Here is a 27,541-nt window from a genome sequence, read left to right on the forward strand (position 1 = left end):
ATCTACCCTCCGCTGCTTTCTTAAGAGTAAACTTCGGTTGTGTAAATACCACGCCAAGGTATGTGTATGCATCTGTGTACTCTACTGTATCGCCATATGCAAATGTAGGTGCCGATCTCCTAACCCACTGCGGTGTGGCGTTGAACACCATAACTTTGGTTTTACCCAAATTCACCGACAGTCCGCTGTTCTCCGCGAATTTATGTAATGCATCTAACTGCCTCTGCATTCCATATGGTGATTCTGCTATCAATACAATATCATCTGCATACAACAACAAAGGGATCCATGACCCTGCAAGTTGAGCACCTCTGTCACCCTCTCTATTAATGTAATCTGATACCTCATCTATATACATACCAAATAAAGTAGGGGACAGTGGGCATCCCTGCTTTACTCCAACGGTGGAATGAACAATGTTGGAATCCCCTTCTGGAGCACGTACATAAGCAGTTACTGGCCCATATAAGGCCATGTTCCCCCAGATAATCTCATTGGTGACCCCTAACTCTTGCATTCTGCGCATCAATCTGGCCCTTGGTACTGTATCAAAAGCTTTCCGAAAATCCACAAAGCAACAATACATCCTTCTCCCGCTTGGTCTTCCTTTCTCAATAATGGCTCTGAGCGTAAGAATATGATCTAGAGTGGAATAACCCCTCCTGAATCCAGCTTGTCCTGTTGCCCTTATGCCCTCATTCTCTGCCCATCTACTCAATTTTTGTTCCAGAATGGGTGCGTACAGTCGGGTCAATGTGTGACCTACCATAATGGTACGGTAGTTCCTGGGTATCATAGGATCCCCTAAATTGAAAATACGTACGATAGTAGATAATTTCCAAGATTCAGGTAATCCTTCCACATGACCCGATTAAACAGACGAGCAAGGACTTCTGAAAGTAGATCCCTTGGATGGATCAGATGTTCTGCTACTAGACCCTCATGATCATATGCTCTTCTTGTCTTCATCTTATCAATGGCTTTTTCCACCATTTCCGTAGTAAAGAAAGTACTAGTAGCAGGGCATGGCTCTAGCGGATCTGGTAATGGAGGCTGTCCAGTATATAATGATGTTACATATTGACCCCAAATCTCAGGAGAAGTAATTGTCGGAGGCGATGAGTTCTCGTGAAATAAACGCCAGGCGTCATGTGAGTCTTGACTCAAGAAGAGCTGATATAAATCCTTCTCCAGTTTGGCTAAAAATTCCCTTTTCTTGCGACGTACTATACGCCGAAGAGCAATCCGAGACTGCTTATATGTGATGGTCCCAAGTGTAAGATCTTTCTGGACCTGGGTTCGCGTCTCTCTCCATTCCTCGTCGTACCAACTGTTTTGAGGCATGTTCCCAAATCCTCTTCTCTGATCAGGCTGAGTATGTGGGTATGCCTCTTGTGCTGCTCCATGTAGTATCTCTGTTAGCTGAGAAGTAATCTCCTCTACAGTATATACTGGCTCGGCTGCCCACATCCTATTATAGATCTGTTTCACATAGACTGAATCAGTCTCTGGTGTGAAAGTAAATCTTGTGTGCTTCTTCTTCCTTTGTACTTGAGAGTTATTGTATTGGAAGGAGATTGATAAGGTCAAGAGAGCATGATCCACTGCAATCCCAACCGGTCTGGGTCCCACCTTAAAGTCCTCGATATTAGAAATAAAGCTTGGTGAAGTCATGACATAATCCACTATGCTGGCCCCATGCCTGTGCGGGAAGCGTGTGAATCCCCCAGATAAAGGGAAATTCTCTAGACCATTAAGTATGGCCAAACCATGTGTAGTTGCCATCTCCATGAGATGTCTCCCATATTCAGTGTGTTCTTTATCCTGTGAGTTTCTAGTAAGCCCCTCCTGTGATAAATCCACTTCTCTGAGCATTTCCTTAGAAGTATCATAGAATACTGCTTGAGAGTTGGCCGTTCTGGCATTAAAGTCTCCTAAGAGAACGATGTCGCCATCTCTAGAGAACTCCCATATGTCATTATTCAATATGGAGAAAGGGGACTGTCCTCTAGGTGAGGAGTAGACTGATGTACTCGGAGGGAAGTAGCATATAGCGATATATAGAAATCTACCTGTCTCGGCTCTCATTCTCACCCACATATACCTTGCTTGTTCATCTTTCCTGATAATCTGTAGTAGTGGTTTCAGCTCCTCTTTAAATAAGACTGCTACTCCTCTTGAACCCCGGCTACCTCGTAGAGATCTCTTGTCTAGTCGACCAGCTGTTTCCCATAAATACCCCTTCACATGTGGCATAAGCTGTCCCGGTATCTGGTGTGTCTCTGAGTAGAAAACTATGTCTCTGTCCCTAAAGCTGTCTTCAAAGGCACCTACATCTAGCCTATATGATCCATTACAATTCCACGCCGCTATCCGGAGCGTCGCCCCATAGGTCTCGCACCGTTATGGTGAGCGCTTTTCCAGAAATGAAATGTTATATTAACTACTTCAAAAGGCCAAAGTGACCTATGAGACCAGAAAGTTACAATGCGGTGTATTTGATACAAAGTCAGACTAACAAAATAAATTAAACTAGGATAACAAAATATAAATAGTGCGAGACCCTAAACTAAGCAGTACAATGTGAAGACAATATGGGAGGGGATTAGAGATCCATCTTCATCTTCACTCTGGACGACGAAAGAGAGAGAGAGAGAGAGAGAGAGAGAGAGAGAGAGAGAGAGAGAGAGAGAGAGAGAGAGAGAGAGAGAGAGAGAGAGAGAGAGAGAGAGAGAGAGAGAGAGAGAGAGAGAGAGAGAGAGAGAGAGAGAGAGAGAGAGAGAGAGAGAGAGAGAGAGAGAGAGATGTGGATATACTTCTTGTGTACGAGCACAAGCTATTTATGGACAACTTCCATAGATGCGGGAAGAAGTTACCTGGGGCATGTGGATTTACTTCTTGTGCAAGAGTGCAAGCTGTGTATGGACAACTACCGTAGATGTGGCAATCTGGTACCTAGGGCATCTCATACAATTTGGAAAAAATTGTGATTGGGCAACAACATCCTAGCAGTGGTGTATGCATTTTTGTTGGATCACGTTGGCAAGATTGTGTACTTGACCATGGTACGTTGTTACAAGGCACAACCATGTGGATTTCTCTCGAGATTGATGCTGCTTTGGTAAGAGTGGTATGTATCTATGCCTCAACACCGGCTCACGAGAGTACGGAGTTTTGGTAGCAAATTGTGGATGTATTGCCTTTTGTGGATTTAGGGATTGTTGGGGGAGATTTCAACAATGTAGAAGCCTCCAAGGATTGGTGGGTAATTATAACGCCCACTTTGCCATCTATTGCGCCACAGAGATTGCGACAGATTACTTTTCGCAGATTCTGGTACAGATGCCTGACACATTTCATCCCAGACTCGCTTTGTAGTCGTTGCAATTTTCATGTGGTTTCAAAAGACAGTCAGACGTCGGCTCTTGGGCAGTATCTTATGGTAGGTCAGTTACGATTTGGCCTGTTACAGTTCTATCTGATCATGTCTCAGTTTCTTTGCATTTGAGATTTCAGACTTCTCAATGCCTAGACAAGGATCATGCATCCTTGACTCGGTGTTGCAAAATGTTTTGTTGTTTCAAATGATTTGGGATGTTTGGTCGCTCACTATTTCATCATAATTGTGAGCATCACATAATACACCATCTCAACACATATGGAGAGGAGTATAATCACATGAGGGCTAATGGGGAGTACAATGGAGAAAGTATACAATGGTGATCATCCCATAAACTGCCTCATTGATCTTTGCAGTATGGTCTCATTGTCCTCCATAGTCAGCTCTTTGGGGGGTGTGCTAGATGTTTCTCAAGGATGCTCCGTAGTCTCCGCGGATACTGTTGGGGTATAAAGCCCAATGTGGTCGCCCAGGTAAGTGGGCGGGCCGCCAGGTATGTACACATATTCTTTTGTAAAAACCTAATAAGAACTCACTATGCTCTACACATTACAGTAGAGCGAGTTCACCATATCGTCGTGCTCTTCTTCTCGGACTCTCTCTCGTGTCGCACTTCCGCTCGTACTCCTTCAACTGGTATCAGAGCTCAGATCGAGGCTCGGGGCAACACTGCAGGAGGCTAGAGTCACCAACTCAGATTGGAGTGAAATTCGACAGGTGAAGACACGGCCCCAAATCTCGTGGGTAAGTCCGAAGGGCTTGGTGTTGTCAGAATTTCATTCTGAGGTCATCTCGGCCACCGTTCGGCTTCGACAAAGGTCTGCGCAGGACATTTTCGACTATGTGGTCTCGACGGGTGCAGATCCGACTCTGCAAATTTGGGGTTTTCGGCCTACGACTGCAGGTGCTGAGGATATCGACACTCCCAGAGTGTTGATTTGTGGCTGTCTACACATCGAAGGACGGCTCACAGTTCTTGGAGACGTGTCACATACGACACGGGCGCATCTACACACAGACTGAAGGCGACATCCACTAGTTCATCAGGTAGCTTGTGTTTGCTGCTTGATATTCCAGATTTCATCCTGACATTGCAGGTACTTCCACATGGGATGTATTGTCAGAAATGATGTATGTCTGTTGAGGGTTTGCTGGCTGTGAGTCACGCAGCAAACAACCGCCGCAGCGGTTACAGCATACAGTGGGAAATTTGTGGATGTATGACTTTGTGGGAAGTCTATGTACTGTCAGATTTACTGCATCCTTTGTTGAGGGTCGAGTGAGGTTTTATTGAGCTGGGGGATTCTCGAATGTTGAGATCCTTTCGGTGATACAGGTCTTGGAGCGATCCCTCGATCACCCTTAGATAGGCAGCTAGGATGTATTGACTGTGAGCTAGACAGTTGGGATTGCATCTTTGCTTTATTGCTGTTGAGGCATTGTCGCAGTCTATGCTTACAGGACAGTGACAGGACAGTCAGACACAGTACAGGTGCAAGACAGGTTTACCGACAACTTACAGTGTCAGAGAGACAATGTTTTTGAGCTGTTTTTTGGTCTGTTTTTGAGTACACCAAAGCCATTTTACAAAGGAGACTCTTCCGAAATTTATGCAGAATCTGAAGCTTTCTTGGTTCATTTGACAGGTTGATATTGGTTCAGAGGTCAGTTTACAGGGGAAACTTTGCCGAATTTTTCCCAGAAAAGTAAAAGCATAGCTATGGCTGGATCACAGGACACTGCTCTTTACAATATCAAGAAGCTGGATGGAACCAATTTCCCATTGTGGAAGAAGCAGATTTGGCACGTGTTGGTACAAAAGAAGCAGATAAAACCTATAAAGCTCAAGGGGATAAAACCAGAAGATATGGACGAAGATGAATGGAGCGAAATGGATGAATTGGCACTTTCTACCATTATGCTGACTTTGGCAGAAAGCGTTTACTTCAATGTAGCAGACGAGATGTCGGCTTATCAAGCATGGTTAAAGCTGAGTGATCTTTATGAGAAGCAGAGTGCAGCTTCACAGGTATACTGGCTTAAGAAGCTTGTTGACTTGAAGATGAAAGAAGGGACACCTATGTCCAATCTTCTGAATGAATTCAACGCAATCTATAGTCAGTTGTCAGCTCAAGGTGTCAAGTTTGATGAACCTGTTAGAGCTATGTTCCTGTTGATCACATTACCGGAAAGTTGGGACACTTTTCGCACAGCTTTGAGTAATTTTGCACCTCCAGATGGTTTGAACATAGCAGGTGTAGAAGGAAGTCTGCTTAGTGAAGAAACCAATAGAAAGACAATGGACAAAGGCAAAGGGACAGCCTTAGTTGTCAGGGGAAGGACCAAAGAAAAGTACAAAGGTGGAAAGAAGAATCAGTTTCGTAGCAAGCCCCGCAGTGCTAAAGGCAAGAGTGATATAGAATGCTACCATTGTGGCAAGAAGGGTCACATGAAAAGAGTTTGCAGAAAATGGAAAGCAGAAAAAGGCAAAGAGAAAGCTGAAGACCATGGTGAGAAGAACAAGTCCTCAGTGAAGATTCAAGAAATAAATGTGACAAACACTGTTGCAGAGGATGATAGTCTAGTGTCAGGAGACATCTACTTCTTGAAGAATACAATGGACTCAGCTCTTCTTACAGCATCTGATGGAAATGCACTGAGTGACTGGATTATAGACTCAGGGGCATCACTTCATGTGTCTCCAAACAAGGAGTGGTTTACTTCTTATGTGACCACTAAAGATCATGTTCGGCTAGGCAATGGGCAGACATGTGAGATCTTAGGTGTTGGAGATGTTCAATTGAAGTTTCAGAATGGCTCTTCTTTCACGCTGAAGAATGTGAGACATGTTCCCGCATTTACAAAGAGCTTGATCAGCACAGGTTTACTTCATGAAGCTGGCTACGTCACCACTTTTGGACAGAACATGTGGAAGATATCCAAGGGTTCTATGACAGTAGCACATGGAGTAAAGTCTAGAGGACTTTACATGATTTATGTATCAAATGTCTCTAAAAATGTAATCAATGTAACCGAGCAGCCTAACGTTTCTTTGTGGCATAGCTGGTTAGGACATATGTCCAAGAAGAGAATGGAAATCTTGTCTCGTTCTGGTTATTTGCCTGGCTTTTCATTTCATGATTTTGAATTCTGTGAACATTGTCTGTATGGTAAGCAAACACAGCAGCCACATAAGCATAGAAGCAGTAGAAGAGATACACAGTTGGCACTTGTTCATAGTGATTTGTGTGGACCTATGCCTAACCTATCTCTAGGGGGAGCTTCTTACTTTATGACATTTATAGATGATTACTCGAGGAAAGTATGGGTTTACTTTCTCAAGCACAAGGATGAAGTGTTTAGTGTTTTCAAAACGTTTGTGACACTTGTGGAGAATCAGAGTGGCAAGGAGCTTAAATGCTTACGCACTGACAATGGTGGAGAGTATGTTTCAAAGGCCTTTCATGACTTTTGTGAGTCAAAAGGTATAAAACGTGAACTTACTGCTCCTTACAATCAAAATGGTGTTGCTGAGAGGATGAATAGGACCATACAAGAGAAGGTCAGAAGTATGTTGTCTAATGCACAGCTGCCAAATGGGTTTTGGACTGAAGCTGTATCAACAGCTGTTCATCTTGTAAATAGATCTCCTAGGAAGGTTTTGCAGAAGGATTCAGTGCCAGAGATGGTATGGTCAGGCAAAATGCCCTCATACAAACATCTCAGAGTCTTTGGCTGTGAGGCATATACTCACGTTCCAAAGGAATTTAGGAACAAACTTGAGCCAAAGAGTAGAAAGTGCATCTTTCTAGGCTATGGTAATTCTGGTGAGATGGGGTACAGACTTTGGGATCGCGAATCCAGAAAGATTGTCCGCAGCAATGATGTTCACTTTAATGAATCCAAATATCATTCTAAACCAGAGAGGATTGAGGAGATTAGAAGAGTTGTCTTCCAAGATGATGGACCTGCACGTGCAAGACAAAATGTCAGGGCTCAAGAGGAGCAAGGACAGGATAGATTGGAACCACAGGTTGTGGCTAAGCCTGAGCCATCTATTGTGCGCAGATCTGGACGTGTCACGCGACCTCCTGATAGGTTTGTTCCATCTATGAATTATGTCATGTTGACTGATTGCAATGAGCCTTCATGTTACAAGGAAGCAGTGCAAATGAAGGACTCCGGGAATTGGCAATTGGCCATGCAGTCAGAGATGACTGCTCTGCATAAAAACCAGACATGGAAGCTAGTTAAATTACCACGGGGCAAAAAGGCTCTACCCTGTAAATGGGTTTACAGGTATAAGATCACCGCTCATGATAGTCAGCCAAAGTACAAAGCAAGGCTTGTTGCCAAGGGCTTTAAGCAAGAACAAGGCATTGACTTTGATGAAGTCTTCTCTCTGGTGGTCAAAATGACTACATTGAGATTCTTTCTTGCATTGGTTGCCATATTAGATTTGGTGTTGCACCAAATGGATGTCAAGACAGCGTTCTTGCATGGTGATTTAGATGTGGAAATTTACATGCAGCAGCCAGAAGGGTTTGTTGAGAAAGACAAGGAAGATTGGGTATGCCAGTTGTTAAAGAGTCTTTATGGCTTAAAACAATCACCGAGGGCATGGTATCATAAATTCCACAAGTTTATGCTTTCTCAAGGCTACAAATGTAGTGAGTTCGATCACTGTCTATATACAAAGAAGGCTAAGGATGGTAGTTGGCTGATCCTTATTTTGTATGTGGATGACATGTTGATTGCTGGCAAGCACTTGGAAGAAATTTCAGCTTTGAAGTCAAAGATGGCAAAATCGTTTGACATGAAAGACATGGGTGAGGCAAGTCATATACTTGGTATGCACATTGAGAGAGACAGATCAAAGAAGTTGATTTGGTTATCTCAAACAGAGTATATTGACAAGGTTTTGCAACGTTTCAATATGGAGAAGGGAAAGGCACTGAGTGTTCCATTGCCACCATATGTGAAACTTAGCAAACAAGATTGTCCTGTGTATGAGGAAGAACAGGCTGAAATGGATAAGATTCCATATGCGTCTGCAGTGGGTAGTTTGATGTATGCAATGATTGCTACTCGCCCAGACATTGCATTTGCAGTGGGAGTAGTGAGTCGATACATGTCAAACCCAGGCAAGAAACATTGGGAGGCAGTGAAAGGAATATTGAGATACCTGAAAACTACAAAGAGTATGCGTATATGCTATGGGAGTCAGGAGCTAAGTGTAAAGGGTTTTACAGACTCAGATTATGCAGGTGACTTAGACAACCGAAGGTCTACGTCAGGGTATGTCTTTACATTGGCTGGTGGAGCAGTATCATGGCGTTCTAGATTACAAGATTGTGTTACTCAGTCTACTACAGAGGCTGAATATGTTGCAGCATCAGAGGTATGCAAAGAATCAATTTGGCTTAATCGACTAGTAACAGATTTGGGAATCAAAGAAGAGATGCCCGTGTTATATTGTGATAGTCAAAGTGCTATGCAATTGGCTCGCAATCCAGTTTATCACTCAAAGACAAAGCATGTGGATGTGAAGTATCATTTCATCAGGGGAATGCTCGAGGATAAGCAACTTCAGCTTGTCAAAGTTCACACCACAGAAAATCCTGCTGATCTACTTACAAAAGGACTTCCCTCAGAGAGCTTTGCGCATTTTCGCAAAGCAGTTAGGTGTAGGGTAGTACATCACTTCTCTACATCTCTTGTATATTAGCTTGTATAGTAGCTTCTCTCACACTTAAAGTACCACATTGAACTTAAAGTGGGAGGTTGTTGGGGTATAAAGCCCAATGTGGTCGCCCAGGTAAGTGGGCGGGCCGCCAGGTATGTACACATATTCTTTTGTAAAAACCTAATAAGAGCTCACTATGCTCTACACATTACAGTAGAGCGAGTTCACCATATCTTCGTGCTCTTCTTCTTGCACTCTCTCTCGCGTCGCACTTCCGCTCGTACTCCTTCAGATACAGCCTTGTCTACAACGTGAAGATCCTCACATCCTCAGCGTCGTGAGTGGCCAAGCTGGATCGCTCGATCAAGAAGGATGCCCCAATGAGGGTGTGATTCGGCAACCTATGGTGGGCCATCACAAGTAGTCTCTCTATAAAAAAGTAGTGATCTGCTTCTGTGTGGATCCTCTATGTGTAGGTCCTGTGCTCTTGAGGGTAGTCTCTCTGAGTCTATGGATCTCCAGCAAGAAGAGTCCTAGGCACCTCTAATTGCAAAAGACTTTATCATGTCCCTAGGCAGCCATTGATATTGGAGCCTCCATAGGGTTTTCAGCCATATCCACTTTTTTCACCACATCGATGGTGGAGTGGGCCATATGATGCCGACGACATGTGTTCAGCTAGGCACCCTTCGAAGATAAAAAATTGAGTGAAAGACAATAGATTTTTATGCTGTTCTTTCTTTTTGCATCTGTTTTTGCAAGCTTAACCTTATTCTCTTCCTTTGCTGGTTCTATCTCTACTAGAGTGGTTTTTGTCAATACTTTCTGCTTGTACCCTAGACACAGCTCACAATATTATTTTTATACTTTTGTTGTTATAGGTCATTTTGGCATTTTGAAGATTTAGAAGTGACTTCTAACATTACAAGATCAACAACAGCGTTAGTGCTATTTAAATTGAACAAAAGTTGCAATGTCATACAAACCTGTTCTTTTTGAGAAACATATTAGGAAGGTGGAGATTTGCAAAACGACTCGAAATTTATCGAACTAGGTGGTCTTCTATTATGAGATTTTACTGAATATGAGTAGAAAGATTTTCTATTATTATGACTAGGGGATTGATTGAGATTGATCCAAACTATATTGACTTGGGGATTCTCAAATGTGAGACTCACACAATAACTCATCAATACCTTGATGACTCGTCTAAGACAAGAAGCATTCATACTTTTGTTTTAGATCCAGTCTTCTCCCTTGTCTGTTTTTTTGTAACTATGTTGTCTGCTATTTTGCTATAAGCGCTTTGTTGTCAATGACCTCTTTTTTGGGAATTATTTTGTTTTTAGCATTCAAATTAGACCATCTTTTAACAGTTTTTACTTTAGTCTTTCTCTGTAAATCATGTATGCAACAAGTATTACCATCTAAAGGTTTTTCATTTTTTGTTGCATGTAGGAATGATCTATGCAATATGCTCTCCAACATAGATACATCTCCGAAGAATCAGAAGCAGCAGGAAAGGCCTTTCCTTTTATATGTTCTCATGTACAACAGCTAAATTTTGTTGATTGTTGTGTTCGATTAGTTATTATCAGTCCAAGCTTAGAAAAAAGTTGTCATAGGTTTAGTTTCCATCCGAGGACCACTTGCCACCTTCCCATTCCTATCAAGAATTTATTTTCGATTGAGTTTACAAGGACGAAGCCCCTAAGAGGATTGATTGTGGTTCTGTTACAATTAATGCAGAAACTAAGTTTTTATGAATACGATCATATCTCTGGGCTTGTCAGGTTGCATCTTCTCTCCCAAAGTGACTTCCCAATGTTGAAGTTTCTGGAGGTAGAGCTCCATCCTTATCTTCCAAACTTGGTAATTTGTGCCGTTGAGCTTGTCGTTGGTCCCACGGAGGTTGTTGTGGAAGCTGCTTCGATCATCTTGCAAAGGTTTTCTCTTCCTTGAAGAAAGGAAAAGTAGCTTAGCACCTACTAGGAAGAGGGACTTGGGAGGTCAGGCTCTTAGGAGCTCCAGTATCATGATTAAGCAAGAGAAAACTCTCAAAGAGCATACCTTTGATTCGTGCATGGTGAAAAGGATTGTCGTCAACAAAAAAGCAAGGTAATATCCGTCATTGTCCGCATGTTTTCTCTCATCCCAATCAGCATCCACATTTAGGTTACCCTCTTAAGGGGGTGTAGACCATCATTGCCTTCTTCTATTCTTGGTCAAGCCCAATACGCTGAGGTTTCGACCTATGATACTAGTCCCTACTATCCTATGCAGCTCTATGCCACTACTGTTTCAAACTCCCTCAACTAGCCTATGGCTATGAGATACTGGTGCTTCTCACCGTATGATCCATCATTTCTCTTGGCTATTTAATATTACATATTCTAATCACCCAGCTTAGGTTTTCCTAGGAGATGATAGTATTCAGCTTGCTAAAGCTTATGGAGATGTCCTTAAGTGATCTACCTAATTGTTCTCAAACTGTCCTCTCCATGTCTCCTGCCAATAGCTTGCAGCATTCATGAGTATTTTCCACCTTGATACTCGTACAGGTAAGCTCATCAACCAAAACTATATTTTTCTCGAACCTTGGAACATAATGTACCTTGGAAATTCATCAACTGCACAAGCCCTAGCCTCATCTGTTAACACCTCATTATAAGAGAGTACTTTGAAGTGGCACTATAGACTAGGGCACATTGCTCACCATGTTTTTAATCAACTCATACACTGCCAGTTTACACGAGGTCTTTCTGAACAGATTTCAAGTATCATGCTATGTGAAGATTGCATCTTTGCTAAAGCAGACCACACCCCATTTTTCTATCTCCTCTTCACAAGCTTTCGCCCCACGTGAGTTGGCAGGAGGTTTTTCCAAATAAATCACCATATCACGCTCTGTGGGGGTTGCATCTTTGCTAAAGCAGACCAGTACCATTTCCTCTTCACAAGCTTCTACCCCACTTGATTTTGTTACCATATACATGTGGTAGTGATGTGTGTGAACACAATAGGACCGCCGGGGTATTTTTTCCCTCTTTAGGAGGTTTTTTCCCCCGAGCATGGTATATACGCCCATCACTCTAGGGCTATCTATCTTTCCATTGCACACTAAGTAACACACTCTCTATTGTGTGCCTTGAGCTTCCTTCGTCTTCTCCAAGTTGTGTGCGTTTCTCTGTAACCCTAATTCCAACAATTGGTATTAGAGCAGGTTACGTCCTCCCGGGCTTAGTCGCCAACTGCTCCAGCACACGCCTGCTCACTTTCTCCGATTACAGTGAGGTTTGGCGAGCGTTCGCAGGTCGACAAATATTTTGGGTAAGCTCGTAAAGCTCAATCTGGTAAGATTTATGATTCGGGCTCATTTCGGCCTCCGTTTCCACTACGGGCAGGTTTGCACAGGCAATTTCGTCATTTTGTGCAAAATTTTTGTCAGTGCCGATTTTTGCATAACAGGTGCCTTACAGTCTTCTACGGTTTGTGCTATATAGCACGTGTTGTTCCCGCTCCGTTTCTCCTATTTTCGGGCAGTTTTCACATCAGGTGCAGCATTTACCATGGCTGACAACAACACAGATGTGTTCAAGATGTTTGCTACTGAGGACAGGTTGGATGGGGACAATTACCCTATGTGGGCTTATATGATGCAACACGTTCTTGTGTCAAAGGGCGTCTGGAATATTGTGCAGGGCATTGATATACGTCCTGGTTCTGAGGATGCAGGCGATGTTGAGGATGTTGCAGGTCTTGCTGCAAGGATTGTTGCTATTAGAGTTGTTTTGCCTACGACAGAACAAGCTCGTTGGGATGTAAAGGATGTGCAAGCTCATGCATTGATTGTGTTGTCTGTGAAGCGCACCATTGTTCCTCACATCCGTTCAACAAAATCTGCAAAACAGACTTGGGATATTTTGATTGGTCTTTACGCAAGTCGCAATGAGGCTAAAATTGCTTTGCCGCGTAAAGAGCTGGAGTCGAAGATTATGCATGAGGAAGATGATATGGACACTTTCCTTGCTGGTGTCAAGGATATCAATGAGCAACTTATTTGTACAGGTGAAGTCATTTCAGACAGTTCCCTTGTGCAGACTGTTCTTTATGCCTTACCAGATTCTTACCAGACTTTTGCTAGTACTTGGAGACTTATGACCCAAGGAAATCTGAAGTTGTCAAGTTTGATGCATTATGCACATTGTTGTTGCAAGAGTCACTTTCCAGAAAAAACAGGATAAGGCAGTGTGCGGTTGAACAGGCTTTTATTGCTTCTCAAAGAAAGGGTGGTAACAGCAATGCTGCCACTTCTTATGGTTTTGCTGTGAGTGGCAAAAATTTTGTTCCTAATGCTTCTGCTAGCAGCAATTTGTCTGGAAATTCTGGTGATAAGGGCAAAAAGAAAATGCGTTGCCATTATTGTAAAGCTAATGATCACTTGATCAAGTCGTGTCCTAAGTTGAAGGCCAAAGAGGCTAAGAAGAAAGAGGGTGGTTCCACTGCAAATGCTGGTTCCACTACAAATGTAGCCATTGTTAAGTCTTCTGTAAAAGGAGACTGTGTTGCTGATGTTGATGCAGAATGGGCTTTTAGCGTTAGAGTGCACTTACAATCCTACTGTCCATGATGCATGCTTGTCAGTTTGCTGTAGATTCACATGTGTGGTATTTCGACAGTGGTGCTACAAAGCACATTACCTCACATGTGTGGTATTTCGACAGTGGTGCTACAAAGCACATTACCTCACATCGTGAATTGTTCACCTCTCTCGAGTCTGTCCCTCATGGGAATTCAGTCACTTGTGCCAACAATGCCTCCTATCCGGTTCAGGGAGTTGGAAAGATCGTGCTTACTGCTGCAAATGACAGTTCCTTCACACTTGTTGATGCACTTTATGTACCTGGGATCAAGAAGAATCTCTTGTCTGTATCCGCACTTGCTAGACTTTGACTTGTAGTCAAATTTGTGGATGACAGATGTACAGTTCATGATCTCAGTTTTGGTGATGAAATTGTTGCATCTGGCCTTTTGTGCTGTGGGCTGTATAAGCTCACTTTGTATGACAAGTGTGGACAAGCTGTTTGCAGATTCAAGGGCTATTTCAGATACAAAACTTTGGCATGCACGTTTTGGTCATCTGAATTTTGCCAGTTTGCTGCGTTTGTAGAAATCTGATATGGTTGCTTCTTTGCCGCCTCTTGAAGCACCTATCAAACATGTTTGTGAAGGTTGTATTTTGGGTAAAATGCAGCGTTCTAAGTTTCCAAAGGATGGTTCAGTTAGGGCCACATGTAGGTTGCAGCTTGTGCACAGTGATGTTTGTGGGTCCATGCAAACTCCGTCCTTGGGCAATTACCTGTACTTCGTGACTTTCATTGATGATTACTCTAGGCATGCATGGGTATTTCCGCTTAAAGCGAAGTCCGAAGTTTTTATGTGCTTCAAATAATTTTTGGCTATGGCTGAAAATGTCTCGAAATGTACTATGGGCATCCTCTGTTCTGATTGAGGGGGGGATTATATGTCTAATGAATTTAATGCATTTCTGGCTAGTTATGGGATAAAACACCAATGTACAGTGTCTTATACACCTTAGCAAAATGGTGTTGCTAAGAGGAAAAACAGGTCATTGACGGAAATGGCACGATGTATGGTCAAAAGTCAAGCTTTGCCGCAGTCTTTTTAGCTTGAGGCCATCATGTGTGCCACTTATCTACTTAACAGGTGTCCTATGAAAGCTTTGCACTCTATTACTCCATATGAAGCATGGCATGATAGAAAGCCTTCTATTGAGCACATGCATGTTTTTGGCTGTTTGGAATATGCTTTGGTGCCACAAGTGCAGTGCAAAAAATTGGATGATAAGGCTGTCAAATGTATTTTTGTTGGTTATAGTGCTGAAAGCAAAGGTTACTGGTTGTATCATCCGCAAAGAAAACGTATTTTGGTTTCAAGGGATGTAGTGTTTGTGGAAGATTCTGTTCAGCCCTTGCTGTCATGTACTAGAGACAGTAATGTAAGCTCACAGGATATTTATGACACTTTGTTGCCTCTTTTCAGTGGTGGAAATATGAATGTAAGTTCCAATGAGGCAAATGTACAGCCTATGGGGGTTTTTGAAAATGATATAGATCAGCCTATTATTGATGCAGATGTACATGATGTACTTGATGAGAAAAGGGCTGAAAATGAGGAGGCTAGTGGTATGCAAAAATGGCTGGTGCACACTTTGCATGACAGTAAATTGGATGCACCTTTGTCTAGTCGTACTCGTTCAGGCTCTCGCCATGCATCTTATGCATCAGATTGTTATGCTTTGGTTGTGTCTAGCTTACATGATGTTGAGGAACCTCTGTCTTTTCATGAAGCACAGAATTCGGAAAAAATTGGATGGTTGCCATGCAATCAGAACATGATGCACTTGTAGAAAATGACACATGGACTTTATGTGATTTGCCTCCTTGCAAAAAGGCCATTGGTACGAAGTGGGTTTACAAGTTGAAATGCAAGCTGGATGGTGAGATCGATCGCCATAAGGCTCGACTTGTTGCAAAGGGCTATGCACAGCAAAAAGGCATAGATTATGAAGAGACTTTTGCTCCCACTTGTCATATGACTACTGTGCGTTTTCTATGTGCATTGGCAGCTCATTTTGGTTGGGATGTACATCAATCAGACATTGTTACTGCTTTCTTGAATGGTGACATATTTGAGGAAGTTTATGTAACGCAGCCTCGCGGTTTTGTCGTAAAAGGACAAGAGGACAAAGTGTGCAGATGTAAGAAGGCTTTGTATGGGTTGAAGTAATCTCCTCGTGCTTGGTATGAGAAAGCTGACACTCATTTGGTCAAATAAGGCTTTCGTAACAATCCAACAGAAAGCACATTGTATGTAAAGCGTGAGGGTGATGTACTTCTCATCGTGGTTCTTCATGTAGATGATTTATTGATCACTGTACCAAATGAGAGACATATTGCTGAATTTAAGGCTTATTTGAATGCTTCTTTCAAGATGAAAGATTTGGGGCTGTTGCATCATTACTTGGGTATACAGTTTAAGCAGTGTGATGGTGGTATTTCCTTGTGTCAGAAAAGTTACATAGAGACATTGCTATGTAAGTTTGGACTTGAGGATTGCAAACCTATTGCCACTCCCATGGAAACAGGTTTGAAGTTGAGTCTACATGATGCTGGTGAGATTGCTGATGTCACTCTTTACCAAACTGCTGTTCGTTGCCTCATTTATGTATGCAACACGAGGCCAGATATTCAGTTTGCAGTCTCACAGGTCAGTAGATTTATGCATAGCCCAAGGTCTAAGCATTGGCAGATTGTCAAGAGGATTTTCCGGTACCTTAGTGGCACTTTACATCTTGGCTTGTTTTATCCCAAGGGGGGATCATTTCCGCCAGACTTACATGCCTCAGATTGGGTTGGTTGTTTTGACACGCGAGTGCGCACAAGTGGTTTTTGTTTCATGCTTGGCAGTTCATGTATATCATGGTTGAGCAAGAAGGAACCTATTGTGGCCACTTCGAGTTGGGAGGCTGAGTACAGGGTAGTCTTCATAGCTACGGTTGAGTGTGTATGGCTCAGACGCCTTGTGGTTGATTTGGGTGTTGGACAGGACATTGTCAACACTATCTACACTGACAGTCAGAGCGCATTGGCAGTTGCGAGGAACCCAGTTTTTCATGCTCGCACAAAGCACATTGAGGTGCATTACCACTATGTCAGGGAGAGCCTCTCAGCAGGAGAGATTAGCTTGGCTTATGTGCCAACACCGGACAACCTTGCAGATCTTTTCACAAAGGCATTGTCTCGTGAGAAGCTTGAAGCTTTCCGCAAAGCTTTAGGCTTACTCCTCTTTGTGGACTGATCATGTCCTTAGGGCATGTCACTTCCCTTTACTGATGTGCCAGTTCCCGTTCACCGCATCACTCTAGGGGGGAATTGTTACCATATACATGTGGTAGTGATGTGTGTGAACACACTAGGACCGCCGGGGCATTTTTTTCCTCTTTAGGAGGTTTTTTTCCCCTGAGCATGGTATATATGCCCATCACTCTAGGGCTATCTAGCTTTCCATTGCACACTAAGTAACACACTCTCTATTGTGTGCCTTGAGCTTCCTTCGTCTTCTCCAAGCTGTGTGCGTTTCTTTGCAATCCTAATTCCAACAGATTTGATTCACTCAGGTGTGTGTTTCGCCATGTTCACTATCCCAGATTATTCTTGGTAGAATAATCAGTCCAAGCAGAAGAATTGCACACTATTTGAAGTTGCTTGCTTGTGCGATGCTATTGCAAGCTCGCTTGAGAGAGAGCTAGATGGAAGAGGCCACTGCTACAACTTGCTACATTCAAAATCACATTCCCTGTTCTCGAAATCCCTGTACTACCCCTTATATGCTCTGGTACGATCACCCAATTACTCTTGCTCGCCTGTGGCATTTTTGGATGTCTGGCCTATCCCTTGGATACTTACCCAGCTTTCCCCTACACGCTCTGGTATGGTCTCCCTTCTACTCTTGCTTGTCTGCGGCATTTTTGGGTGTCTGTTCTATCCCTTGGATACTCACCCAGCCTCCAACTTGCTGTCCGTGCAACTTGTGCATGTTTGTCGAATATGGTGATCAATTTTGTGTAAAAGCCTACATGCCTAAGTGTCAAAGCTTCCTCTTTTCGTGGTCTCTCATCTTTTTTTTTCGCCGAGAAAAAGATCCTTCTTTTAGTCAATAAAGCTTGCCCATAGGGCTACAAACCACCTCTACAATAGAGGGCTCCATGAAAAGCATGGGGAGACTCTCCCAATGAGTGAACAAAATATGTACATTTAGGCTAAATCACAAAATGGGAGGAGGAAAAAGCCACACAGGTCGCTGGTAATGCCATATGTGTGCACCCTGAACCATAGTGAAGAAAGGCCCTGGACGCCAAAGCGCAGGAAAGCCTCACTGCGCTCTTGCATGCGGTCGGAGCTGCCCTGAAGTCTCTCGAACTGACCCCTGAGAGTGTGAATCAGCTCCAATCAAAAATCACGAACAATCTCCGCCGGTGGAACAAGGCGAGCCTCAAAGATGCGGAAGCAGCCGGCCTGCAAAATGAACCAAAGTGTCAGGCCACAAACGAGTTCCCAACACCTCTCTCTCATTGTACCACTCTAGGGGGGTAAGCTCTGTGGCAGGTTGAAGTGTAGGACGACCCCCTGGATCACTATGATCCGGCGGGTGGAGACTAACTAAAAATGGAGCGTAGGGCCCAGGCTGTAGCACCCAAGTGTTCTGATGCGCTGTGGAGAGAGATGGCATCAAGCTGAGAACCCGAAGCCAAACCTGTTGTGCCATGGGGCATTCCCGTAGACAATGAGGCTAACTCTCCAAAGACGGTCGCAAGTTGCCGAAAAGTCACTATGTACTAGCCAACTCACCACTGCTGTAGCTCTGTGTGCAACAAGCCATTGGAACAAAGTGACTCGCCTCGGTTGTCTGGAGTCCCACATTCGCTCCCAAAAATTTGACAAGAAATAAGATGTGAGACCCTCCTCCTGCCAATGAAGTCCTGCAGCAAGACGAGTCTCTCTCCGTGGTGCCCGTATGTGGCGCCTACGCCAAATAGTGTACTGAAAGAAGGGGATCCCAGGGTGATCGGCCGAAGAGAAGGGGTCTCTCCAAAACCACTCTCCAAAGTCCTACTGCACTTGTGCCAGAGGGCAACTCTCCCAGGCCCAAAGCCGCCAGTGGCCTGTCTCAAGATCTGCTGGGTCAGGATCATAGCTGGATGCTCTGAATCTCCTTGGGCAAACCTGAGAACTTGAGCCAGCCACCGAGAGTGCAAGCTGGGTCCTTTGCCATGGGACCCCAGGAAACATGAGGTCTACTACCAAGCAGGTGGCCTCGCTGAGTGCTAACCAAGGTGTTCCAAACCAGAGGCTGTCTCAAGCGATCCTCCGTGCATGTGGGTTGGTGCTGCTCCAAGCCTCTCCTCAGCTGCTCCCAAGACTGAAGCAGGCTCGTAGCAAACCAATCCTCCAACCTCCTGCTCAGACCAACTCTGCGCATCTCTGTAAAGATTCACCTGATGGAAGGGCTCCAAGGGCCTCCTGCCTGAGGGACTCGATCTCGAAGCCGATGAAGGAGTAGATCCTTCAAGGGCTCCTCCGCTGGAAGCAGTCCTCTGACAACAAACTTCCCTAGAGGCTAGCAGGGCTTTGCTTTGCTGTGCCTGGGTCTATGATCCCAAGCCCCCCCCGAGAACATGGTAAGGTGACGATCTGCCAGGCTACTTTGGACCTGGTTGACTGGGTTTCACGCCTTGACTAAAGAAAGTTTCTGATCATCTTAGCTGATACAGGAGCTCAAGAAGATCTAGCAAGACGTGATGTACCACATAGTAGCCAACAACACCTGGTTGGCCACTACAACTTTGACTGTCAAAGAGAGCCGTGCCGAGCTCCAATGCAACAACTTCCTCCTAATGGACAGGAGAAAGAGCAGTCTGTTGCTCATGGGGCAAGCCCAGGCCAACTTGACAACCCAAATAGCGAACCACAATCCTTGGGGAATCCATCTAAAACCCTCACTTGGCGACCAAACTGAGTAGGAGCACTGCCAACCCAAAAAGCTACCGTCTTCCTCCAGTTGATCAGTGCACTTGATGCACTACAAAACACCTCAAGAGCGTGCTCACACCTATGCAGATTGGCCTCCTTGCCTTCCAAGTACAAGGCTAAGTCGTCGGCAAACTCAACGTCAAGTAGCTCATCTGCCCTAATAGGGAGCTCGAGACCACGCAAGCTATCCTGCTGAGAAGTCAAGAATCTGCTCATCACCTAGCATAGAACAGAAAAAGGAAGGGGGCTAGAGGGAAACCCTGTCTTACCGAACGTGTGAGCATGAAGCATTCCCCTCTTCCCCCTGCCAAGAGCACCTAATTGTGCACACGCCTCTAGAGAGCTGATACACCTATGATCCTAGCATGTGAGAAACCTATCTTGCGTAGAGTGCCCTCCAAGAAGTCCCAGTCAACTTTGTCGTAGGCCTTCTCAAAATTGAGGAGTATCACCAAATCCTCTCCTCGGAGACGTGCGAGGGAAGAAGCCTCCCCAAAAGTGAAGATGTTGTCAAGGATACTACACTCTTGAAAAAACTTGTATGGGTCCCACGTATAATGCTCTCTAGTAGTGGTTGAATCCTCAAGCTCAGAGCCTTTGCTTAAATTTTGTAGGCTGAGTTGAGGATGGTGATGGGTCGCCATTGTCGAATCTCGTCCAAGGAGCCTCCCTCCTTGGGAATAAGGTAGATCATGCCCTCACTCATGCTGTTAGGCATCTCGGCAGTGTGCAAAACGTATTGGAATGCGCTGCAAAGATCAGAACGAAGTAAGTCCCCGTACTCTAAAAAAAAGTTGAGAGTCAAACCATCCTCCCGTCGGTCGAGGGGGCTTCATTAGAGTCCCTTTGTGGTGTAGCAGGAGTCTCCATTCGTGTCTACTACTGTGGAAGCAGGCGAGTGACGGCGGTGAAGGAGCGTAAGCCGGTGAGCTGAAATCAGCCTACGGCGCGTGGTGCGAATGGATAAGGCGGATGGGGAGCGTAGTTGCTGGCGTGCAGCTTGGGGCAGGAGGGAGGAGATAGCACTGGCGAGAGGGGGCGTGTGAAGGGCGGTGGGGAAGACGCGCAGGCAAGAGGGGGCGGGTGCAGGGCAGCGGGGGGGGGGGGGATTGATGCGTAGGCGGGGAGCAGAAGGCAGTACCGGCCAGCGCAAGGGGGTGGGTTGGGGGGGAGAGGTGGGGCGGGATGGCAGGCTAAGGGCAGCGTGAGGGGAAGTTGAGGAATGTAGCGATGGCGAGGGGTACGGACAGCAACATCGAGCATTTAGTTAGCCCACGTTTTTCGTGGTCTCTCATCTTTGATGAAGACTACCTCCGTGGCCATACACCCTTATCCACACCTTTGTTAAGCTCGTCATTTTCTTCGGCTTGTGATCTCACCCTTAAATCTATCATCTCAGCATCCCAACCTGCTTCGCCAACCTCATTGTCCTTATCCTCATGTGACACCACCCTTGTTCCCACAACTACAAGCTTAATTCAAATCACCCCTTCCAACTAAATTTTTTTGGCAATGTTGTTGCTTGCTTGTCAATTTCTCCACTGCCAACCACCAAATGATGCTTCTCTTGGGGGTTATCACTCCGTGCCCCCACAAGTGGCTACCCCTCGCCTATTAGCGGCCCTCTACAGCATGCGGTCCCGGACCTACTCCCGTTGTGCTGATGCCAATGTTGGCGCCCACAACTGTATTTGCATGCTCGAAGCTGTGTACTTACCATCGTCTGCCCATTCTGGAACTGGAAGCGTAACAGATCTTCAAACACTTGCAAAAGGATTTGTGGCTGCCTTTTCTAAAACAAAAAATATGTGCCGCTCAGACATTTTCTGTAATATTTGTCAAATGGGCAAATGGCAATGCTTGATGTGATGGAATGTTACTAAGATAGCTCGGGCTCATATGAGTTCCAATTTGTATCTCCTAAGATAGCTAGTTATTTTAGCTATTGTCCACCCAAACAACTAGTTTACAGCCTTAAATATATATAAATCACTTTGTAGAGAGTGAGGGATTTTGACCTAATCTCTAAGCAAGAGCTCTCTTCTCCTTTCCCGTTTAGAAGAAGCTTATCACTATTGATGTTCTCCTAGGTGCAATGATTGAATGTGGAGATACCATTCCTTTTGAAGATGTCCATCTCTTTCCTATTGAAGTTTGTAAAGGTGCCCATCCCATTCCTATTGAAGCTCCCCCAATTGTTGAAAGTAACAGTGCCATTCCTTTTGAAGATGCCCATCTCTTTTTCATTGCTTGTGCTTAGCAATATAATATGAATGCAACTTCTTGTGGCTCTGCTCAACCAAGAAATCATTAGGTCATCATTGCATTGTGATGTCTTCGAACAAAATAAAGCTAAATTCAAACTCTTACTATGGAAACTAGAGTTAGGGTTTCAAAGCTACACTTGAAAGTCTGGTTATCCCATGAGGGAAGGCCATTTACGATGTTGAGTCACATTGTTGGCCAATAGATTTGGTTTGACTAGTAACATATCATGGTTAGTTTCAAGAGCGACCAAACTAAATGCTCTTTTTGATATTTTCAGGAAAATGCAATTGTTTGCTTCCTAAATAAGGAGGAACAACTACGACTAACTGAAAGGAAACTCCAAGAAGAACAGGCAAAGCTTTCAGAAGCTCAAAGTGAGTTACTATCTAAGCGAGAAAAGCTTCTTCAGCAACAACAACAGGTAGCACTTGTTTCTTAGTAAGGCTTGATTGAGCTAATCTTGCCATTGAAGTTGTACTAACTTCAAAGGGGACATTGTGAAGGAAAAGGCAATTTTGGACTCCAAGTTAAAGGCTATGGAGACAGGAAAGGCTGTCTTAAGTAAGTTTTATGCGGCTCTAAAGGATGTTCTATTCCAATTAGAGCATAGAGCCAAAGCATTGCAGGATTCTCAGCTTGATGGTGATCAGCATAACCAGATTGTCGCAGAAGGAAACGAGCACTTCCTGAGCTATGAGTTGGAGTCCTTTCTTGTCTCTGATGAAGCAACAGAATTTAACAACCTCTCACTGTTGGCAGCTGGATTTGATGCAGAGAATTGGTGCGTTATTGTCAGTGCTATATGCCAAAGATTCACTACATTTCTAGCTCGAGAGACACATCTCAAAGAATGGGCTTCTGTGTTAAAGAAGGATGCTGCAAAGTTATTGAAATTGGAAAAGGAGATGAACGAAGCAAAGGAGACCTCTGCTGTCTTTATGAAGAACTTGGAGGATGAGAAGAGGGGTGTGACAAAAGAGAGAGATAATCTTGCTATCTGGGAAAGGCAGCTACAAGATTGCAAGCAGGTACTATGACGTGTTTACATAATGTTGAGCCATCGCTATAGAGTAGTTGTATCAGTTTGTGCACTGTGCAACCTCTCCACATAAGAGGAGTATGTCGGTAGGGATATCGTGTGGGTTTGATAGCTTGCATTATGGAAATTGTAATTGTCTTTCTCATCTAGCAGGAGCTGTAAACTTGCTTGCATGTCAAGAACTTGCATAGAAGCTGAAACTCAAGAACTTGCATAGAAGGGAGCTATCCCAAGAAGGTGCATAGAAGTTGAAATTTAAGGTCTGTTGTTTGTATTTCGAGCTCGAAAGGTGTTAGCTTGCAGTCTGCTTGATGGTTACTCCATGTTATTTGATCAAATAGAGTGCAATCCATTTGATGTTCATAGAGAAGATGTAGGTTCCATTCAAAGACATGATTGGGCTTGGGAAATAAGATTATATCTTGTACTTAGTGGTGGCCTCAGTCTTGCAAAAGGGAGGAAAAGTTAAATTTGAAGTGGAAGCAGTTTTGTAGCTTGTAAGGCTTTTGTAGCAAAGTGAAAGTAATTGTTGTAATCAGTGATTGCAGCGTTTTTAGTGTTTATGTTTGGATTCTTTCACTTTTCTGTGTGATTTATTTCCTTCTTTGATTGTCAGCGTTTTCTACAGACAAATGTTTACAGCAACATGTCTTAATGCTTCCTCTTTTCAAGTATGACTCCCTGTGAAATGATTTGCGCCACCAACTGAATAACTGTATTGTCTTATATTAGAGTATTTCCTGAGATCTTAAGAACTTTTTGGTTTAGGCTGTTGCAGAAAGTGAAAGAGAGTGTGCTGTCTCTTTGGCTGAAGTACAAAAGCAGGCTGCAGAACTTGCTGTAGAAGAGTCTTTGATTCAGGAAAAGAAACAGCAGCTTGATGTTCTTGAGAAACAGTTAAAAAAGACACTTCATGACATGCAACTTGAAACTGAAAATTTGACCAAACAAAAGCTCCTCATAGAAGAAAAGGAGAAAGCTGTGGAGAGACAGCGTGTTCAGGTCAAGGAGGAGAATGATAAGTTGAGAGAAGAGTGGGAAAAGCTGAAAGGACAGAAAATTTCAGACAGCAAAGAGAGAGAAGCCACCAAGGATTTGCAAGGACGGCTTTCTGTGAAAGAAGACATGCGAAAGGGCATTGAAAAAGAGCTGGAAGAAAAATGTCTCGCAGTTGAAAGCCTTGCTCGAAAGCTTAATGCCAGGGAGAAGCTTCTGAAAAATATCCAGAAACAGAGCGAGGAGGATCGTATTCAACTGAATGATCTCATGAAAAAATTAGATGGAGAGAGGAGGTCTCTTGAAGAAGCAAAAGCAGAGCTTGAATTGTCGACAGGAAATGTAGAAGCTGCCAGGGAAAGCCTTTCCCAAGACATCAAGTCTGCAGATGAAAGAATGAAGGAGAGGGAAAGTAGGCTCAAGCAGCAGGAAGAAGAGGCACAACAAAAGCAGGAGTTTCTTGAAGGTCTTGAAGCTCAAGTAAAAAATGAGCAACAGCGTTGCCACCTGCTGCATACGAAGGTCCAGAAAGAGCAAGAAAAAATGGCAGAAGAACTCACTGAGCAGGAAAGCAATCTCAGGAAACTTGAATCAATCCTTGAGAGGAAAGAAGGGGAAATCAGGAAAAATCTACAAAAGTTGACTGACAAGAGGAATCTTGTGGATATGAAATTAAAACAACTGAAGGAAATTGAGACACGTACGGAGTCATTGGAAGAAGAGCTTCATAAGCAACATCAAGAGCACCTCCTAAAGGTACTGCCCCTACATGCAACGTTCATACAAGGTAGAGATGATTGAGGTTATCACCGCAATTACTATTTTGCATTGAGAGTAGAGTGTTGATTGCACTAATGGATTGCTTCTAGGTTGTGCTGCTGTCAATTGATTCTAAAACTTCATGGTTCGGATTTTGTTATTGTAGGTTGAACTGCACTCAAAAGACTATCAAAATCAGGTAGAACACCTTGAAACTGTCCAACATGACTTGCAGCAAAAAAGTGCTGATATTGATAGAAGATTTCAAGATGTTCGGGCTCTGAAGAAGGAAGTTAAACTATGGCAAAAAGAGACAGAAAAGGATTTGAATAACAAAGTAGAAGAATTGCTGAAGGAAAAATCAAATGTTGAATTACAGAGACAAAATCTGGTAAGGCTCCCATTGCAATTGTCACGAGACAAAACAGTTCTGAGGTGATAACTGAACAGTGGCTGGCTAGCTTCCTTTCTGTTTCCCCTCTTAACAAAAACATAATTTGTGTATTAGTAAGCAGGGTAGACTCCAAACTCTAAATGAGCCCAACTACTCTCAATGTATTAGCTACAGACTGGCTCGCAGCAGATACAGTTCTAGACCATGTGCTCACAAGGTACAATGGGAGTGTCGAGGCTCAAAGAGTGCAGGGAGAGTGCTGTGTACTCTAGACCAAAGACTCGTATCCCAGACTCGTGCAAGACTGACCATATATACAACGGATACATATCATCCATAACTACCAAGAAATATCTGTGACGATTCCTCATATCTGGATTGTGGTGGGAAGTGGTAGGTTGGCTACGGTGTCCACTCGGCTACCACTCGTCTGTGTCCCACCAAGCGTAGAGACAGAAAGTTGTAAAGAGATTGATGCAAAGATTGTCTGACAAAGGAAAAGGTCTGAACTGTGGACTCATCATAAATAGACAAATTTTTCGACTGCCAAATCATCCGCATAGCCCAGTATGAGAACCAATCAAAGAAAGCTCAAGACTGTCTGAGATGAATAGCAAGAATGCCAAACAGTCAAAAATGTTTCTCAAAAGATAGAGAAGGGAAACGAGCTCAAAGAAACCCTGTTATAAGATCTAGCAAATTGCGAGAGGTGGTACGATTTCATAGAAGATGAAAAACTGTTTCAACAGATACACCACAAATGTAATCAAGAGAGGATGTCGCATGGTGCCTTGTAGAAAAGACCCAATTGGAAGAACTGCAAGCAAGCAGCGCCATAGAAAAAGCCGACATTTTAAGGCATCTTACGGCTCCATATCATCCCAAGTTATTTTCCCCACCACGGAAGGCTTATGCATTCACAAAATGCTATTTGCATAATCACAGACCTATTGTCTAGGAAGGAGGAAAGTGTAAATTCAATGCACAAAAATCTGAGACAGAGACAAAGGACCACAAGCAAGGGTACCCGATAGATAGCCTAGGCCAAATTTAGCACAAACATCTACAAAAGATAGCACTTATCCTTATCATCCAGTACATCTTTAAGTAGACACCTTTTTTGCAAGGAAATAAGTCTTCTTATGCTCCTGGACAGCCAATGGTTCATGAAAAACTATAGTCCAGTGAATGCTTTCCGAATGAAGCGAATTAGAGCCATTTTTCAATTGTGGAATCCAGTCAAGAAACTGTACAAGCTTTTTCCAAGCTAAAAGCAGCCTTGTAGAGAGTGGACAACCAACAATCTTGTGTAGCGCGGATAATGTGTCGTGCTCTCTACAGTTTGTGGTCCTCAGTGCAATGTGCGTGACAATCTCACTCAAACAGACTGAATCTCCCTCACACAGACTGAACAGAAAGGAAATAATAGACGTCAACGGAGCTCACAAAGACACAACAGCAGACCAGAACATATGACTCGACTATCTCAAAGACTGATACAGACTCTGGCGTGGCAGCCCACTCAGTTCTAGCCAAGGACTCACAGGTACAATGGGGGTGTCGAGGCTCAGATGTGCCGGGATGGTGAAGACGTGCTCTGTGCAAAGACCCACTCTAGACGACTACGTACAAGATAATCCACTGGCCCAAAACGACTACTTATATGTACAATCATCAAGAGCTACCAACGGCTCATAAAGAACATCATCTAAGTCTATCCCCACTGGGTGGCAGTGGTGACCTGGCCACGATGTCCACTAGACCACCCTATCTTTGCGACGTGTCTCTGCCCAAAGAGTTCGTTTAGTGTGAACCGACCAGACCAAAGACCAACTGACCAAAGCCCAACTGTAAACTAACTGTCCTGTGAAAGTGACACTGTAGCAGGCTACAGGTTGCCCGCCACAAGACCGTTGCTTGTCCCGGAGAGCGGAACTGAAGAACTGAAATATCGGCGATCTACTGTTGGTGCTCGGATGATGGAGGAGGAGGAGGAGGAGGCTGATAGAAAGGTGGGTAAGGAGATGGAGGCCAAGTGTATGGTGAGGGGTAGTGGCCATGAGTCGGGTACGTCGGGTATGGAGTAGCCACCCCATGGGCAGTAGGCTGCGTCGGGTGAGGTGAGTAGGTGGAGCTGGTGGAAACCCAGGAAAAGACTGGGCAGGCTGCGAGGGTGGAACAGGTTGTTGGAATCCAGGGAAGCCGTAGAAGTGCTGAGGAAAGGATGGGGACTGGGAGGGGGAGGCCATAGAGGGACCATGAAATAGTGATGAGATCGATCCTGTTGGCTTAGACTCCATATTGGGAGGATTTTCTTTCTCTGCTGTTTGAGAATCCCTTGAATGTGCTTTGGAAACGTCCGTCTATGTCTGTATTTGTGTTGCCA

General features: G+C 44.1%; 1 pseudogene across 1 annotated transcript in view; it reads left to right on the plus strand.

Annotated features, from left to right (window-relative positions):
* The window catches only part of LOC147430267 (uncharacterized), a 239,045-nt pseudogene that overhangs the window by 91,769 nt on the left and 119,735 nt on the right, over positions 1-27,541 (plus strand). The window contains exons 5-9 of the transcript XR_015185774.1: positions 10,545-10,602; positions 22,242-22,388; positions 22,471-22,995; positions 23,775-24,758; positions 24,928-25,152. The product of XR_015185774.1 is annotated as an uncharacterized LOC147430267 (transcript). The remainder of the gene's footprint in view (positions 1-10,544; positions 10,603-22,241; positions 22,389-22,470; positions 22,996-23,774; positions 24,759-24,927; positions 25,153-27,541) is intronic.

The sequence above is a fragment of the Adiantum capillus-veneris genome, chromosome 22, assembly GCF_014529385.1.
Source record: "Adiantum capillus-veneris isolate H3 chromosome 22, ASM1452938v2, whole genome shotgun sequence".
Lineage (NCBI taxonomy): Eukaryota > Viridiplantae > Streptophyta > Polypodiopsida > Polypodiales > Pteridaceae > Adiantum > Adiantum capillus-veneris.